Source organism: Callospermophilus lateralis, unplaced genomic scaffold (genome assembly GCF_048772815.1).
Source record: "Callospermophilus lateralis isolate mCalLat2 unplaced genomic scaffold, mCalLat2.hap1 Scaffold_221, whole genome shotgun sequence".
NCBI classification, from domain to species: Eukaryota; Metazoa; Chordata; class Mammalia; order Rodentia; family Sciuridae; genus Callospermophilus; species Callospermophilus lateralis.
The window spans coordinates 166,458-185,276 of NW_027513138.1; the positions used below are offsets into that span (position 1 = coordinate 166,458).

The 18,819-nt window shown below is 50.0% G+C and overlaps 1 pseudogene; it reads left to right on the forward strand.

Annotated features, from left to right (window-relative positions):
- The first annotated feature begins 429 nt into the window (after positions 1-429).
- On the forward strand, positions 430-18,481 carry LOC143388267 (interleukin-5 receptor subunit alpha-like; annotated as a pseudogene).
- The last annotated feature ends 338 nt before the right edge of the window (positions 18,482-18,819 follow it).

Sequence of the window (18,819 nt, forward strand, 5' to 3'; positions counted from 1 at the left end):
CGGAGCCCTAGAGGCAGGAGCTGGCCGAGCGCTCTCCACGGAGAAGCGCCGCACTCCGGGCGGGAACCTCGGGCGCCCCGCCCCCCCGGCCCCCCCTGCCCGTCCTGCCGTGCCCACTGCGCCTCGTTTCCCGAGAGCCACGGAGCCCTAGAGGCAGGAGCGGGCCGAGCGCTCTCCACGGAGAAGCGCCGCACTCCGGGCGGGAACCTCGGGCGCCCCGACCCCCCCCCCCCCCCCCCGCCCCCCCCTGCCCGTCCTGCCGTGCCCACTGCGCCTCGTTTCCCGAGAGCCACGGAGCCCTAGAGGCAGGAGCGGGCCGAGCGCTCTCCACGGAGAAGCGCCGCACTCCGGGCGGGAACCTCGGGCGCCCCGCCCCCCCCCCCCCCCCCCGCGTCCGTCCTGCCGTACCCTCGCCTGCTCCACCAACTGATGGCGAGGAACGGGGAAGGGGAGGCCGGCGAAGGTCGCTGCGGCTGCTCCCCGAGGGCAGGACAGGACCCGACTGACCGCTCAGAGCGGCGCGTGTCCCGAACGCCGCGGGAAGGACCAACCGTCGGCCAGCCACCTGTGGCGCGCGCAGGCTCCCAGAGTCAAGGGGGCGGTGCGTCTTCCCAGTCCAACCGCAGCGCCACCCGCACAGCCGGACCGCCTGGACCCGAGCTTCGCGCCCCACCGGGCAAGTTTCCTCGCCCACCGCCCGGCTACCCGGAAGTACCCCGCGCCGAGCTGCGCCCACCGCAGGAGCGCCCACCCACTACCGGCGGAGGGGAAGCCCCGGCTCGCCGAAAGCTGGTGTGCACGAGGTGGCGCATCTGGGCGGCCCTTCTCCTGCAGCCCACTTACCTGTCAGGCTGCACTGCCTGTCAGCTCCTGCACCCACGTCCTCACCGCCTCGGGTCTGCCCTTCGCCTGGAAGGCTACGACGAAACCAGGCAGGCTACCCTCCATCTGGCTGCGAGAGGCTCCGCCCCGCACGCCGTGCGTGCGCAGCCTTTCCTGTGAGCCGCGGAGGACCCTGGGAGCGCCGCTCAGGGCTGTGGGAGCGCAGCGCAGCCGCCAGGGGACGCCCGCTGAGGGCGTCTATTGCGAACTGCTGGAAGTCCGCATCCAGGTCAGTGTTGGAATTCTTGGCTGGAGCCCTGGGTGGCTACTCTGCTCTCAGGAGTCAGCTCAATTCTGTTGACTCTAGCGGTAAGTTGGGCGAGACTCTGAAGCCCCCTGAGCTGTTCCCTGTTAGCTGTAAGCGAAAGCCTCCAAATGTTGCTGCCGCCAAGGGCATTTCAAGGACGCTATGAGAGTAGGTAGATTGCCCACTGGGTTAGCTTCAGGGTGACCAGCCTCAGTTCTGGGTGATCCCGTGATGTAGTTTACCACTAGTACAAATATCATCATAACCACAAAGTCACTGCATTTACCCCCATACCTCCTAGGTGCTGCCCTAGGAGCTGATACATTGGGTCGCCTCCTCTGGACCTTTAGGAAACTCACGAGCGTTCCACTGTAGGTATGGCTCTTGGACCGAGGAGTATCAGGAATACAGCAAAGACCCGACCAGCAGAAATACCGCCTGCTGGGTCCCAAGGTCATCCATCAGCAGCAAGGGGCACGGCTGGCTGGCGGTCCACGTTAACAGCACCAGCAGGACAGCTGCCATCAGACCCTTTGATCAGCTGTTTGGGGTGCAAGGCATCGGTAAGACAGACTCTGCCCAGAGTGGCCCACATCACTGCATGGCAGGGTCTCAGCGCTGCAGGGGTGGGACTATGTTTGTGCTGCTGACAGTGGCAGGTGGCTCAGTGGGAACACTGCTGCAGATTTGGGTTGCATGACTTTTGTGCTATGGGGACTGGCCTTGGATGTTGCAGGATGTCTGACCACATTCCCAGACACTGCTCAGGAGATGCTGTCAATACCCCTGTTGGAGATGAGGATCAGGCCCTAGTTTTCCTGGTGTTAAAGAGGAAACGCCCCCAAGCTTAGAAAATGAGTTTTATTTAAGAAAGAGACAGGCACAGCTGAAGAGAAGGGACCCCAGAGCTGGGAGTCCAGGGAACTGGGCGTGTCTTGCTCTTTGACAGACCCCAGAACCCCCACTACCATCTCGGGCTCCTCCATGTAGGTGCCCAAGGGCAGGCGGGGACGGGAGCACAGGAGGAGTCCTGAGCTATCTATCCACTGAGCAGCAGTAGTGGGAGCCCAGAGTTTAGCTAATCACTGAGCCACCTCCCCAGCCCTTTTTATTTTTTATTGTGAGACAGGGTCTTGGTAAGTGGCTTAGGACCACCTCACCAGGTTGCTGAGGCTGGGTTTGAACTTGAGATCCTCCTGCCTCACCCTCCCCAGCTGCTGGGATGACAGGCGTGCACCACACTGCTCACTTTCTGGGTAGAAAAATGGCCCCCAATTATAGGAGGAATTCATGCGTATGTAGGTGACACTGGGAGATGACTTAAGCATGAGAGACTGTAACAGAACGTATCAGTTTGGGCATTCAGGAGACAGGTTGTGAGAAGAGAAGGTCTGGGGATGGCGTTCTACTATAGTGTCACTGGGAAAGGATTTATTTGGGGGAGAAGGATTCATGTTTTGGCTCCTTCCCAAAGAATGTCATTTTTTAGGCTTGATGGATGGTTCCTTCCCAGGGACTCTCCTGTCACTAGGAAAGGATGTGTTGGGAAAGGATCAATGATATCAATGGGTCACCTTCTTCCTCCTTCCCTCTCCCCAGGCCACACTGTGTGGGGGTTGTCATTTCCATATCTTTCATTTGGAACTCTACCTGGCATAAATGTTCCATAAAGACACAGACTTGTTATTCACAGGGCAGGATTTGGTTGTGAGACACCTGCCATCAAACGGGAGCCTAAATCCGGCCCCAGAATCGGACCCTTTGCTATTCCCTTCAATGGTACATTTCCTGTGCAACCCCCCAAACGTCCATTTTATGAAAATAGGCAATAAAAGATTCCGACAGAGACCTAAAAAGCAAACGATAATGGGAAAATGGTTCTGAGCTGGTGCAGGCGGCAGGAATTTATTTTATGACCAAGTCCTGGGATTGCTAAAAGAATGAAGCAGTTTCTTGGTTGAGAACGTTCTGCTTTAGGGAAGGGCTGACTTTGAAGCCATCAGATCCCATTCTGAGTGTGTCTCTATGATCTGTTCATTGTGAGATCTCAGTCCTAGAATCTGGGACAAGGATGTGCATGTGGAAGTACTTTATTTCCAGGGACCTTACAATGGAGTCATGCCCTGAGCCAGGGCATTGGTGGGGGGAATTCATCCATGTAATTCTTTTTTTTTTTGGTACTGGGGACTGAACTGAGGTGCACTTGACCACTGAGTCTCATCCCCAGCCCTTTGTTGTATTTTATTTAGAGATGGTTCTTGCTGAGTTGCTTAGGGCCTCGCTTTTGCTGAAGCTACCTTTGAACTTGTGATCCTCCTGCCTCAGCCTCCCAAGCTGTTGGGATCACAGGCATCCAGCCATCCAAGCAATTCTGTCAGTCGCAATCTCTTCAGTTTACAAGAAGGGTCTCTTTTTCACACCACTACAATGCAGGAGTCCTATGGAAGTCACAATCTTCCTGTGGCTTGAGATGAGCTGATTCAGATCTAATGATAAAGCCGGGTGCAGTGGTGCATGCCTGTCATCCTAGCAGCTCAGGAGGCTGAGGCAGGAGGATCACAAGTTCAAAGCCAGCCTCAGCAAAAGCAAGGCGCTAAGTAACTCAGTGAGACCCTGTCTCTAAATAAAACACAAAATAGGGCTGGGGAGGTGGCTCAGGGCTCAGTGGTCGAGTGCCCCTGAGTTCAGTCCCCACAAAAAAAGAAAGATCTACTGGTAAATCTTGAATGCCTGGAAAGGTGTGGGTGGATTGGAGTCAATTGGCCCTGATCACCAACTCATGTCACTGACCTCTCCTTCTCTAACCAGCTCGAGAGAATCCGCCAACCAATGTCACAGCCCAGATCCAGGTCTCTCCATCCGATGGGACAAACCCATTTCCGCCTTTCCACAGCACTGCTTTGATTATGAAGTGAAGATACACAACACAAAGAAGAATTATTTGCAGGTAATTCCTCAGAGGGTCCCAGAAGTCCATGACAAATATTCATTGTATAAACATTGAACAATTTTTTTTTTCTCCATTGGCTGCTCTGGTTATAGCTGGATATGAACAAGGTCAAATACATCTACCCAGGTGTTATGGAAATCAACCAAACCTTACAAGCCTTTTGTTCTTCTTATGGATGAAAATAATTCCCGGGGTCAGATGAAACCTCATGGGTACTGGTGTAGGGAAAATGTAAAATGTCATGGCTCGGTTGAAAGCAGAAACGTCAGTGTTCCAAGACCTAGAGCCATGGTTTTGGCTGTGTTAGATCCCATCTCAGCCCAAAGCTACAGGCAGCCCAGGTGCCATCGATGGATGACAACACACCCAAGATGTGGCGTGTACATACAGTGGAAGGTGTCACACAGCCTGGGTTTATTTACTTGTTAATTTTTATTTTTGGGGGGGCATTAGGGATTGAACCCAGGGTGCTTAACCACTGAGCCATATCCCCAGCCCTTTTTAATATTTTATTTAGCGGCAAAGTCTCACCAAGTTGCTTAGGGTCTTGCTAAGTTGCTGAGGCTGGTCTTGAACTTGGTATCCTCCGGCCTCAACCTCCTGAGCACTCAAGTTCTCAGAACAAACCAGAGCTATTGCTCATGATTCAACCTGAGCTTGTGCACGGAGCTACATCCCAGCCCAGAGGGCCAGTTTTGCAAGATGAGAAGCATGGGAAGATGGACTGTATTTAAAACTGCTGATCTGTACACTTAAAAATGCAGCAGATGGTCAATTTTATATTGAATGTATCTTACCGCAGTTTTAAAAAACACATACGGGGTACAATGGCATGTGCCTGTCATTCTGGCTACTTGGGAGGCTGAGGCAGGAGGATCGCAACTTCGAGGCCAGCCTAGGCAATGTAAGTTGATCCCATCTCAGAAAAATAATAAAACAAAAATGAAAACCTCCCACCTCATTAAACTGCCAACATTTCTTGACGATAGATTACGTGTCAAGCTTTGTAATTTTATCTTATCCTCACAATAACTCTTGGGTAATTACCATTCTTTTTGGAGTGGCAAGACCTGGAAAAAGACAGTCTTGCTCACAGTCACCGAGCTAGAGCAAAACACAGGGGTGGCAGGCTTCCAACACGTGTCTCACTGATAACAGAAAAAGTAAATGCAGAGCAATGAGATTTCATCAATATATTTTTTGTGGGGTACCAGGGATTGAACTGAGGCGCACTCAACCACTGAGGCACCTCCCCAGTCCTATTTTGCATTTTATTTAGAGACAGGGTCTCACTGAGTTGCTTAGCACCTCGCTTTTGCTGAGCCTGTCCTGCCTGCATTTTTTTTTTTTTTTTTTGGTAAATGGTGAGAGGCTTTGCAGGCCATTCATTTTTCTATCAAAATTACTCAGAATTAAAGTGGCCACAGTGTCAACAAATGGGTAAGACTGCTTCCCATACGGCTTTATCTGTGGACACGAAAATTTCCATTTCATGTGGTTTTCATGTATCATGAAACAAGACTCTTCTTTGGAGATTTTCCAGCCACTGAAAAATACCTAAGCCGCTGAGTGAGGTGGTGCACACCTGTAAGCCCAGGGGTTTGGGAGCCCGAAGCTAGAGAATGGAAAGTTTAAGTCTCTGCAAATTAGCAAGACCCTAAAGCAACTTAGGAAGACCCTGTCTCAACATTAAAAATTTTGAAAAATGCTGGGATATGGCTGGGTTGTCTATCACCTCTGGGATCCATCCACTGTACTAAACCCCCTCTCCATAGAAACCTCCAAAACGTAGCAGGTCATAGTTTGTAGGTCATTCAAAATCAGGTGGCAGATGAGTTTGCAGACACCAGAATGGGCAGCCCTTGTGACGTTGTTTAGGATTCAGGATGCAGAGGGGGAAGGCCAGGGAGCCTATTCACACTGGTAGAGGCTCCTCTGGTCTTTGCATCTGAAACATCAATTGGGCCCCTACGGGAGCTCCTGGACTTAGCATGGATGGCCAGATGTCTTTGAGTGACTTCCTGAACACTGGGTCACTTTATTTCTACAGGACCCCTCAAGCTGGTCATCGACATACCTTATGGGTTTTGAGATTCTTACAAGACTTTTTTCCCCCATTTAGATCGAAAGGATCACAACCAATGCATTTGTCTCCGTCATTGACCATCTCTCCAAGTACTCCATTCAAGTGAGGGCGGCCGTGAGTCCCGCCTGCAGGACAGCCGGGCTCTGGAGTGAGTGGACTCCACCTATCTATGTGGGTGAGTCTCTGAGAACTTGGGGTGGGGTGTCTTGGAACGGTTTTGCGTCTCTGCTGGGTCACATCTCCTATGACTCCACCGATAGTTCCATCAGAGGTGGCTTTTCCAGGAAGCCAGCCAAGCCTGGGTGTCCACCCGGTCCCCAGAGCAAGCCCTTCTCGTGAGTCCTACCTGTTGTCTTGCTTGGAAGCCTCTGTTCCTCCTTCTCTCCAAAGGCTTGAACTTTTTCAGCTAAGTGTACATCTATAAGCTGCTCAAAGAAAAAAGAGCTCAACTGCCTTTTACGAAGCTTACCCCAAGTACAGTGTCCTGCAAAAAAACTTAGTACCATATGATGGTCAGATTATCAGGGATGACACTGCACCTATCTTATTCAGATTCCCTTGGCTTTATATGCATTAATGTGTTCAGTTCTATGCAATTTCAGCACATGTTGAACTGCAAGTGTCAATATGTATCTTTACAGAGATCCAAAGTGTATCATTAGTCAGGATACAGGACAGCGCATTTCTAGGATTCCTGATGCTGTTCCCCCATCTCCATTTTTCTTTGGTACTGAGGATGAAACTCAGGGGTGTTTAATCACTGAGCCACATCCCCAGCACTTTTTTATATTTTATCTGGGTGCACAGTTTCACCAAGTTGCTAAGTGCATCATTAAGTTGCTGAGGCTGGCCTCCAACTTTCCATCCTCCTGCCTCAGCCTCCAGACTCACTGTGATTAAGGTGCATGCCCCTGGGAGAGGCTCCTCTTGCCAATTTTATAACCACACCCAATCTCTCTGTCTCCCTCCACCTTTCCCAGCAACCACTCATCTGTTCTCCAGCTCTGTGATGTTCCCATACCTAATTCTGAATTTATAATGCAGTTCTTTTTCTTCAAAAATGACTCTGAAATTGAGTGATCTTCAGAAAATCTAGATCCCTCCCTGAGCCTTCTCTCTCATGGACAGAAGATCTGAATTTCTGGGTATTTCTTGAGCACCTGTGTTGCTCTGGTCAAATTGGCTAGTTTTTGTGGCAAGTAAAAATGACCATCTTTTCTGTTAGTGGGGTCTTTGAAAGGTCACAGACATTAGATGGTGGCTGTGCATGAAGTGCACATTCCCAGGCCCTCCCAGTTAAGAAGCAGCTGTAATGTCTCACAGGACAGCCGGGTTCTGGAGTGAGTGGACTCCACCTATCTATGTGATGAACCTGGTTGAGGGTCTACGGGAGCAGGGAGGGTGGGAATAACCCAGGAGTGCCCCACTGAATGCCGGGGTTGAACACCCAACCTTTGCACACACGTATCCTTGAACACACTGGTCTCTCTGCGGGACAACAGGAAGCAACTCCAACCTGTCTGCCTCTTGGGGTTTTGTGAAATACAGCAACCAGAGCAGGCCACAGGTATGGGAGGTTATTTGCCAGACACAGTGCTAAATGACTCTCTTGCATTATCTCAATTAATTCCCTGCACCAACCTGTTTTGCCAGAAAATTTAGGTCACTTGCAAGTGGCAGGAAGAAATGGGGCTCATCCCTAGGCTGGTGCAAGCACCCCATCTCTTAGACCCCTGGTGTGGGGTGTCAATATCCTACAAGGCGCCAGGTGCTGTGGAAGTGAAAGACCCGTGTAAGAGATCTTGGTGGCTAACTCCGTGGTCATGGCTGGTCATGGTGTGGCATGGCTGCTGGAAGAGTGAATTTAAGATTTCTTTTGGGAATGGCAAAAAAAAAAAAATACTATGTAGATTTTTACAGATGGTGGTACATGTCTGTCATCCCTCTGGTTCAAGAGGCTGAGGCAGGAGGATCACAAGTTCAAGGCCAGCTTCAGCAATTTAACAGCCCTAAGCAACTTAGTGAGACATTGTCTCAAATTAAGAAAAAAAATGGTGGGGGTTGCGGCTGGGGATGTGGCTCAGTGGTTAAGCACCTCGGAGTTCAATTCCTGGTTACCCCTCCACCCTGCACCCCCAAAATCTGCTCTGTATTCCATTCACTTCACTACAGAGTGCCCTTGAGGCAGTGACCCATTAGACCCTGAGAATGGGAGTCAGACCTGAGGCCTATCAGGTAGACTTCCACGGAAGACCAGGGAAGGGGAACACTGTTTAGAGTCAGAGGAGCCTGGATCCCATAAAAATTGTGCAGTGCGCAACACACATAGCCTTATGTTGTGGCCCTGACATCACTAGAGGGCTCGGAGAGCAAGCAGGAGCCTTCCAGAGGAGAGGGAACTGAAAGTGGGGTAAGAGGAACTGAGAACACACCACATCACCTGCTGCAGGGTTCTGCTGAGCCTCAGCACCCCCCTCTCTGTGCCCCCAGGTTGACCTACCTACGCTGACCCCAGTGCAAAAGGGACTTCCCTCCACCCTGCTTCGTGTCCCCAGATAAAAAACTCACTGTGGGGCCTGAAAAAGAAACACACAGAAGAACCACGCCTCAGCAAGGCTTTTGAACAAGATGATTCATTTTGTCAGATGCCTGGGGTGGGGGCTTCATTTTTATTCCTCGAATTCACAAGGTTTCCATTTTTAAAGTGTTTTCTGCGACTTCCCACGGGCACCAAGCTCGGTGGCCCCGTTGATATTTCTAAGCACCTTCCTAACACCACCACGTAGGCTGTTGCAGACAGACAGACAGATGTGAGCTCCTTCCCCAGCCCTCTTAGATTTTATTTTGAATGCTGCCCAAGGAATTTCAAAGCACCATGCTAGAGACCAAGAGCAAGGTGGTGGCTAAGAATCCACTTAGGATTTGGGAAGGGGTACGATGTGAAGCTGTCATCCCAGTTGACCAGAGCGTGGGCCATCTAGGTGTTAGCCAGGGCTCTGACCATGTCCAGATCTCCCACCCAAGTTAGAAGGGACCAAAGATAATACGGTGAAGCAGGTACTCAGAGGCTGCCTAGGAACAGTGTTCAGGAGGATTCTGAGGATGAATGTTGATCCGAGGGCATGGAGATCATTAGAGAGGACCGAGTGGGGACTCAGCCCGTCCAACCTAACCCCTCTTGGCCTGTGTCGTCAGCTGTGACTCAGAGTCCCTTCCCCCTGTCACCAATCCTGTTTCTCCGCCCCCGCATCACCCCTCCTTGAATTTGCTGAGCGGCAAAGGGGATCCGGACGGAGGGTTCATTTTAAGCTGGTTTTGAATTTGTCCCTCACTGGCCACTTTAGGGCCCTCTTGCCATTACGTCCTGGTCCTAGGCAATGGCTGGCTAGTGCAGATCTCAGCTCATTACGAGTCCCTGCCCCCTGCACCCCACCCCCAGGTGTCCCTCTTGGATGGGTAGCATCTCACCCATTTCACCGACAGCCACCCCTTTCATGAAGACGAGGTTAGACTGTCTCAGCCCCAGGGGCATTTTCACGTTGTCCTGGGCTCACCTGCTTTCACTTTTCCAGCAGTGTCTTGTCACTGTGTCAATTCAGAGGTCCCCAGGTCTTACGGCAGATGTTGAGTTTGCAGAATTTTGGGGGAAAGGCCAGGAGGAGGCCAAGAGGGGCCCTCCTGCCCTGGGTCCCTTCGGCTTCCCCTCTCCTGTTGGCACCACAGTGTGACAACTGCAGAGGCAAGGGCTGGTGCAGATCAGCAGGCGGGGGGACGAGGACGGCAGCTCCAGGACCTGGGTGCCAGGCACAGTAAAGCCGAGGAGATGTATTTCATGGCCTCACGGGGGACTCTGGGTTCTGCAAGTGGGGGATGTTGGCTGGGCTGGGTCTGGTGAGGCCACTTCCTTTCCCCAGGCTCCTGTGGTTTCCAGGCTGGGTAGACCCCCGCATGGCAGCCCCACCATTTGTTCACTACAGTGTGTGTGGGGTGGTGACCTCCACCCTCTGCTCACTCCTGTTGTCTTTTTGGGGGGCTCCAGCTGGGGCCCATGCTGCACTGGAGAGCCCAGGCACCTCGGGGTCACCTTGCGCCTTGCACTGGGAACCCAGGATCTCCTGAGAGCCACCACAGCTTCGCCCTTCCACCAAGGAAAGCTGGTTGAACCCAGCATCCCGGATGAGCACATTGAATTCTGTCCATGACTCAGCCCTCTTGGGGCCTACAGAACGTCTCTAGAACCAAGTGAGCAAGAGGGACTTGCAGGGCAAGAGGGGCTGCAGCGTCCAGTCACAAGTGGCTTCACCAGGTCCCGCACCAGCCAGGAGCAGAGCTGGCACTCACTAGTCCAACCCTGGGGACTTCCTGGCCCCTGGATGCCATCCCACCCCACATCCACCCCCAGGCCACAGAACAATAGAATTTCCACCCTTTGGATCATCTGCAAAGTTGAGATGTCAAAAATACAGGAGATCGAGGTCCCCAGAAACCCAGACAGCAGGGTTCCCCAAATGCTCCAAGTTGGGGTTCCCAAATGCTCTAAGTTGGCCACGTGTGCAGAGTGTCCAGGAACCAAATGGTCAATCCCGAGGGCTGATGCCCCTCAGGACAGGCTGTGCAACTCCCTCTTTCTGGAACTCATCTTGACATCAACACAAGGCACTGCCCAGCGACTTTTTAAAAAGAAGCATCTGTGGCTGCGATTTCAGGGGAGGGAAGAGTAAAGATTCTTTAGAGAAAAGATTCAAGTTACCTGGAAATTGTGAACAGTTCTGGGACTGAACCCAGGAACGTGTGCATGAAATAGTTCTTTAAAGAAAAAAGATCTACAAGGCCAAAGACTCCAAAATTCCAAGTAAGGATGTGAGATGTAGGATAAAGAGAAACACTGGATCCTCAAGGAAACACTCAAAAGCCACTGAGATGAAGAAAACTTAGCTGCCTGTCAATCTGGGCCTGGGCCCTTGTAAATGGAGGTAAATAGGCAAATGCAGGGAAAATGGGTATGAAATTGTGCAGCTCCGTCCTGAACCCACCTCCTGTCCTGCCCTGATAGAGCCCTTTGATAAATATGGAGTGCCCAGCCCAAACCAGGGCCTCTCGTTCTTGAGACAGTGCATATTCTCCCCTCCATGTGCATCAACCTTCCTAAATGAACCTTTCTGTGCCTTTGTGTGGCTTGCACAGAAATTCTCTTCTGTCACTTATGTCGAGAAACCTGCTGGTATTGAGTTGAGCTCCTGTCTCCTCTGGGAACTTCCTGGAACCTTCTCTGCAGACATCTATTCTCTCGTGACATGTTCGAAGGGCTCTCCCAACTCTTAGGCTGCTGAAATCCTTCATCCTCATGACCAGCATAGCTATACCATTGGTGGGGCCTGCTCTCCTTATTCTCCCTCAGCAACACCATAAGACGTGCCCAGTTCATTTGTTTATAGTTAACTCACTTATTTATAGCCCCTGACTCTCAATTCTTTGTTCATTAGGAAATAACTGGAAATAGCAGGTGATTGACAAGTCAGATGGTGAGTGCTCTTCCTGCACTAACTGTACCTGCCAACATATTTGGTCTTTGCAAGGAAGCTGACCTGGTTGTGTTCTTGGTTATGTCCTTTCCCGGCTGCATGTGAGTAGACCCTGCTGGAATCAGGCCAGCGGCCATAACCCCCTTGCCAAACTCCCCCCAAGCACTCACGCATGGTACCTTAACGTACATGGATAACATTGTTGTTTTCTGATGGAATGAAATGAAATCAGGGGCCTCGATCTCTTTGCAAATAAGGGGAGAATCTTTGCTTATCAAAGGGATAGCTGAACTCAATAACCCGAGAGTGGTTTAACTGAAAAGATCTTTGTAATCATGCTCACAAAACAACAGTGCTATTATCAGGACTTGGCTAGTGGGTGTTACACAATGTGAGCCACATATGTGGCCGTGTGTGTGTGTGTGAGCCTGATAATATTTACAACACTGCTTCTTCTTTCTATAGGACCCCCAACTTTCTCTGTCCGCTGAACCTAGTTGTAAACAGGCTACCTTTCTTCTGGATTGACAGACTCGGTACAGAACTCGCATCCGCGCTGACGAGTCCAGCATCTCTGGATAGACTCATTAGGGTTCTTGCCTAATGAGCAAGAGAGGGGGATGGTTTATGTTGAGGGAACAAGGTGGAAGCCGAATTCCTTTTTTCAGACAAGAAGAGTGGGACAAGGAGTGAGACAGTATTGGAGGTGACGCTGTGAATTCACCCCAGTTGCTCTTTAGCTATGAGCAAGTGTGGTCAAGCTTGGGGTCATTGGGGCGCTTCATCTGCAGAACTGAATCCTACCACTGATGAGCATGGGTGAGATTTGGAAAAATAAAAGGTCGAGCCTCTCCGAGGGTGTTCTCCCTAATTTTAAAAACCAAGGCTAATGCACACAGAACATTTCAAAATGAAAGCTTTTTTTTTTTCCCCAACAGGATGGCTATCTTTTTTTATTTGTTCTAAGTAGTTACACTTGACAGTAGAATGCATTTTGACACATTGTATACAAATGGAGCATAACTTCTCATTCCTCTGGCTGTACATGGTGCAGAGTTCTACCAGTCTGTGATCATGTGTATATAGGGTAAAGATGTCTGTCTCATCCCACCATCCTTCCCACCCCCACCGCCCGACCCCTCCCCTGACTCCCCTCTACAAAATCCAATCTTCCTTTACTCTTTCTTACCCTATTTTATTTTATTTTTTGATGCAAACTTGGGTTGGGCTGTTCTCAGCTTTGCAAAAACACTCAAGTGAATTTCATCTATGGGAGGTTTTATTTTATTTATTTATTTTTGGGGAGGTATCAGGGATTGAACTTGGGGGCACTCGACTACCGAGCCACATCCCCAGCCCTATGTCATATTTTATTTAGAGACAGGGTCTCACTGAGTGTTGTTTAGCACCTCGTTTTTGCTGAGGCTGGCTTTGAACTCACGATTCTCGTGCCTCAGCCTCCTGAGCCGCTGGGATGAGAGGCATGTGCCACCAAACCTGGTTTATAGGCACTTTTTGATCTAGACATGGAACTGTGCATCCTGCAGGGTCAAGAGGAAAGGCCTGGGAGAAGACTTAAATTAAAAGATAAGATAAAAGATAAGGTAATAGTTGCAAATATCCAGGGGTCACGGGATGAGCAGAGAGGGCCAGCTGAAATTACAAAGAGGGAGAAGGAACATTTGCGTAGCAGAACCCACAGTTGTGTTTAAAGGAGGACTCGACCTTTGACAGACTGAAATCCAGAAAGGAGGTTACGAAGACTTGACTTGGGAGAAAAATATTCAAGAATCCTTTGGCTTTGGATTTGAAGACATCACCAGGGATTGGTTTGGGCAAATGAGGCAGCCCAAATCCTTTAGTCTAGGAACTCGGGCTGGAAGAGGAAGGAAGAGGCATGATAGGTTTGAGGACGTGGCCAAGCCAAACCACGGCTTCTTCAAGACAGGACCTCTGTGAATATCCGAAAGCAGAAGGTAAGAGATCGGCGCTTTGGGGAAGTACAAGAGGAACCTCAATCAGAGTCCCCAGAAACCCTCAAAGCAAGAGATGAGGTGGCGAGGAGTCACGGGCGCCCAATCTAAAGACACTTCTCTCTCTTGGTCCTTGATTTTTTTTTTCTTTTTTGTTTTTCTTTCTGGTTTTAAGTCATCTGGGGTTTTGGGAAGTCTTAGTCTATTTACACAGCCTGGAACTCTCCGCCTGTATATGCATTTCACATTTTATAGACCAAGTCAAGGGCAAACTGAGGATTGGAGGCTTCTTCTCCCCGGGCACTCAGAACCCCACCACACCTGGGCTCAGGTGTCCCAATATCCTGTGTTGTTATTGACCTCCTGCAGTTTTTTCCACCTGTTCTCTTCACCACTGTGTCCCAGGACCTTGGACAGTGCCCCAGACATCTAAGGAGGCTCCTAAATCCTTGTTAAATGGATGGATGATGAAGGAGAGGTCGTTGCCACAGAAAGGAACCTGCTGTGTTCAGGGACCTAACTCAGGGTTCATAGAGGCATTTTAGCAACCATGCACACCCCTCTGCTGCCTTTGTTGTTTGTACTGGAAATTGAACCCAGGGCTGCTCCATGGCTGAGCTGTGCATATGCCCAGTCTTTTTTTTTCCCCTAAGACAGAATCTTGCTAAGTCACTGAGACTGCCCTCAAACTCAAAATCCTCCTTCCTCAGTCCCTTAGACACAGGTGTGCACCACCCACCACATCGACTAAGGACATCGATTCTTTAAATACCACTTAGAGAATGGCCTTGGGTTTTTCTTGAACACATTCCCAGTACCTTACCAAAAAAAAAAAAAAAAAAAGATTCACACACCCCAAAGCTATCATTGAAACCCCCAAGTGTCTGTCCCTGGAATGTGGATTAGGAACACATTTAGATGGAGACTAAGATGCACGCCAAATGCTTACTGCACGGACCAATGGTCATTTCCGTCTGCTCTCCTATCTGTGAAGTGGGAATATGGGTAAAGGAGGCTTTGAGGGGAATCTAGATCATAAAGCACTTACAGCCGAGTCTGAGACCACTGTGTCAACTACAAATATGCTCTCTTACTCCCTCCACAAGTTCTGTTTTCGACTTTGTAAAAAATGCTTTTACAATGAGTTTGCTAATTGTGAACTAATTGTGGGCTTTTCCATCAAAAAAATCTGACTCCTCGAGTGGATGGGTTCCAGGTGCAGGCGGATGGGACTCCGCAAGTCCTTGCCGAATGAATCAATAATGCATTGCGATTAAAAGTGGCCTCACTGCTATTTCATTTCATTTCACCCTCTTGGCCACTGCAGGACTATGATCATCTCAGTCTCAGGAAGGTGAAGCCACCTGCCCAGCATTACCCACCACTTTACCACTCACACCCCAGCTTCCTGATGCCCCAAGCCTCAACCTTCCTCCTATCTACCTCTGATACCTAACTCGGATCTTTCTCTCTTTTTCCCCTCCACCAGGAAGCGAGATGCGGAAGCCCCTGATGGAATGGCTCCTCATCCTGCTCATGGTGACCGCCTGCTTCGCTGTGTTGATCTGCCCGCTGCTCTGCAGGATGTAGGTCTTCTGTCTCTGCATCCATCAGACACAGGGTGTTAGCTATCAGGTCGAATTGATAGTATTTCTTTTTGTTTCTGGGTGACCTTTCTGAGGTCAGCAGAGACCAAATAGATAGCGAGATGCATCAGCAGGCCTCGCTCAGACACTGGACAGAACACCTCGTGGCCCTTGGCCACTGCCCACACTCTCAGATTCCTCAATGACCTCCTCATTTCTGTGAAGCTTTTGACCTGGGTGTTCTAGCCTTCCCATTCAGTGCTAACTGGGCTTTTATTTTATTTATTTTTATTTTTTTGCTATGGGTCTTTGATAACCCACCAAGTCCCAAATTTTCAATTCTGCAATGAAATCAACACAGGTGCAATGAAACAGAGTGCTAACCATACTCATATATAGGTATTCAAATGCTCTCACCAATCACCTATTACTTTTCTCCAAGGAATGGAGCACCAAATACCTACCATTTCTATGGCATACGCCTCAACGGTGAAGTGCTTCCTTCCACCACCTGGCCCCGAGGGGCTGGTGGCTCTTAGGTCCAACACAGATCCTGGAAATGCCATGCAGACCCAGCAACTTGCAAATGGCTCCAGACCCCTCTCCATCCCTGGTAGCACTCTGTAGGATACAGTACCCTTCCGAGGCTTGATGGCATGTTCTGTCTCAGCCCTTTCATAACTCGGAAAATGAACTTCATGTGAAACAGCTTTACTGTCCTAAATGTTCTATCCAAATGGCGTCTCTGGGCTGGGGCCAGGTGAATGGCAGTCACAGGAAGGGAAAAGCAAGCAAGCCATGTCCGGGCGTGAGCATCGCAGGGAACATGCTAGATATGAAGGACACAGTGTCAGGACCCAGCCTAGCGACATGCACCCATGTCCCCTCTCCTCTGGAAGTCTGGATCGGCAAATTTTTGGTATTTTTTCATACTAGGGATTGAACCCAGGGACACTTAACCCATGAGCCCCCTCCCCAGCCCTTTGAATATTTTATTTAGAGACAGGGTCTCACTGAGGTGCTGAGGGCCTGACTTTGGTGGAGGCTGGCTTGGAACTCTCGATCCTCCTGCCTCAGCCTTCCGAGCTTCTGGGATCACAGGTGTTCACCACCGTGCCCGTCCTGGGTCAGCCCACCCTGGATTTTGAGTTGATCCATCATCCAGTCCTGGGACTGACGAGGTCAACTCTCAGAGTAGATATGGAGGGACAAGAGAGACACCCGTGCTCACTGGCTCCTTCCTTTATTCTGTTTTCAGATGTCACTTGTGGGCCAGGTTGTTTCCACCTGTTCCAGCCCCGAAAAGTCACATCAAAGATCTCCTGTTGACCGCTCACTGTGAGGTAAGCCTGAAGGTCTCGAGAGGCATCATGAGCACCCAGGGTGCAGCCCCTGGGGAACCACCGCTGAGCTCTTGGCTTTCTATATGATAAGGCAGGGGTTTCCCCCAGGAGGCCAAGGGATGGTCATTGGAATGGTCTTGTTTGGCTGATTTGGGTTGGACATGTTCACTGCTGTCTCACTAAGGTCCCACCCCATGATGAGCGCCCTGGCCTGCCCAGGCAAGCTCTGTACCGCTGAGCCACAACCTCAGCCCATAATCTTCAGATGGACACCTCCTTTCCCCAGGTGAAGTTATCTCGGCATCTTTGTGGTGAATCACTTTTCTATTACACGGTTGCACTCTATCTTTGACTCCATTGACCTCCCTGTCTGTTTTCAAGAGGAAGAGAGAGAAAGAGAGAGAATGGTGTGGTCTGGTGCGATCAGCCCTGTGGCCTACATTCCTAACCACAGTGCTCATGGGGCTGGCCACAGCTAAATGACACCTGGCAGGGACCCAACCTCTATCTCCAAAGGCAAAAGCCCTCTGTCCTACTCTTGGGGCCTCTGCTACAAGAACAAGGGAACCCACCAGCGTTACTGGCAGTGACCACCAAGAAGTGACCGGCTAGTGAGAAGGAAACCCTCTACTTTCAATTCTGCTGCTGTCCCTCTGTGTCCGCGGGGCATTTGCTCCAAGGCTCACTGTGGATTGCAGAAGCCACAGATGTTCAAATCCTTTATATAAAAGGGGGCGGTATTTGCACAGAACCTGTGCACATCCTTTCAAGCCTAATGCCTGATCTTGTGCAACTGCTGGGTAGAAAACGGTCTCACTGCGCTCTTCAGGGAGAAACGACAAAGAAAGCCAAGTTCATACAGGTTCAGGACAGATGCAGGTTGTTTTTTAAAAATTTTTCTCAAATATTTTTGTTCTGGAGTTGGTTGGACCTGCAGATGCAGGATTCAGGGATTCTAGAGGACCGACGATGGTACCTGGCACAGAGCTCGGTTCTGGGTGCCCAACGACTGGGAACTTGGGGGATCTCTGCCACCTCACAGCCCTGGTTAAGCAAGGGCTTGCTCAGACCTCATTTAGAAACGGGAACATTCAAGAGACAGTGAAGCAAGGAGATCAGGTGCCCTTACAAGGTGAAAAAATCAGGGGGCACTTATTTAAGAAAATAGACAGACAGACAGACAAAATTATGGTGAGCTTTTAATTTATTGGAGTCTGCTTTCTATCTAACCAGGGAGTTGCTCCCCGAGCGAGCTCAACTGTAAACCTTTAAATTAGGGGAGGCTGTATGTGGGGTAAGAGGAGGAGGAGAGGGCCATCCACTCTTAGAAGGTTCCAGACTTTCCAATTATCTGCATAATGTTGGAGCCCAAACTGTGCATATCAAATGTCCAAATTGAGGGGAATATTGTAACGGACAGTGGAAGAAAATGAGCGATCACAAAACCAAAGAACATATATCCATATTTAAAATAGCACATTATGTTACAGAGGAAGAAAGAAATTTGCAAAACCTCTGGATGGCTGGGGTATACACTGCATGCTTAGCGAGGATGAGACTTGGGGTTCGATCCCCAGCACCAAATATAAGGAAAACTGGGCAGCCCTATGACTTATTCACAAAAAATGTACAGAATGCTTGATGCATATCAAACGCTTTAGGAGAGACAGAGGTGGGTGACGGGTAGGTTTTATTTTACTCTTCTTCCTACTTTGTTTCTTCAACAGTCACTCTATTTTTATTTTTTAAAATCACTTGAATCATGAAGAGTTTGGAAAGATGAGGCGTTTCTGCTCCTTTTGCAGAAAGCAGGTTCCAGTGCCACAGAGACGGAAGTCATAAGTTTCGTGGAAGGGCTTGGATGTGAGGTCTTGGAAAATTCCGTGTTCTGATGCCTTGGAGCCTTCTTGGAAGGACTTGCATCACGTTCTGGGCCATGAGAACAGGGACGGCTGCTTCTTCCGCGAAGACGTGGTCAACATTTAAGGAGCCCTCAGCAGGGCGAAAGGGGCGCACGCCTCTAATCCCAGCGGCTTGGGAGGCTAAGGCAGGAGGATCCAAGCTTGAGGCCAGCCTCCGAAACTAAGCGAGGCCCGAAGCAACTTAGCGAGACCTTGCCTCAAAAGAAAATAACAACACTCAGCTGAAAAATCTCAGAAAGAAAGCAGAGTACACCGGCCTACAGAAAATCACGAATCCGGATTCAGAGAACTATCTTTCCCATAGCAGT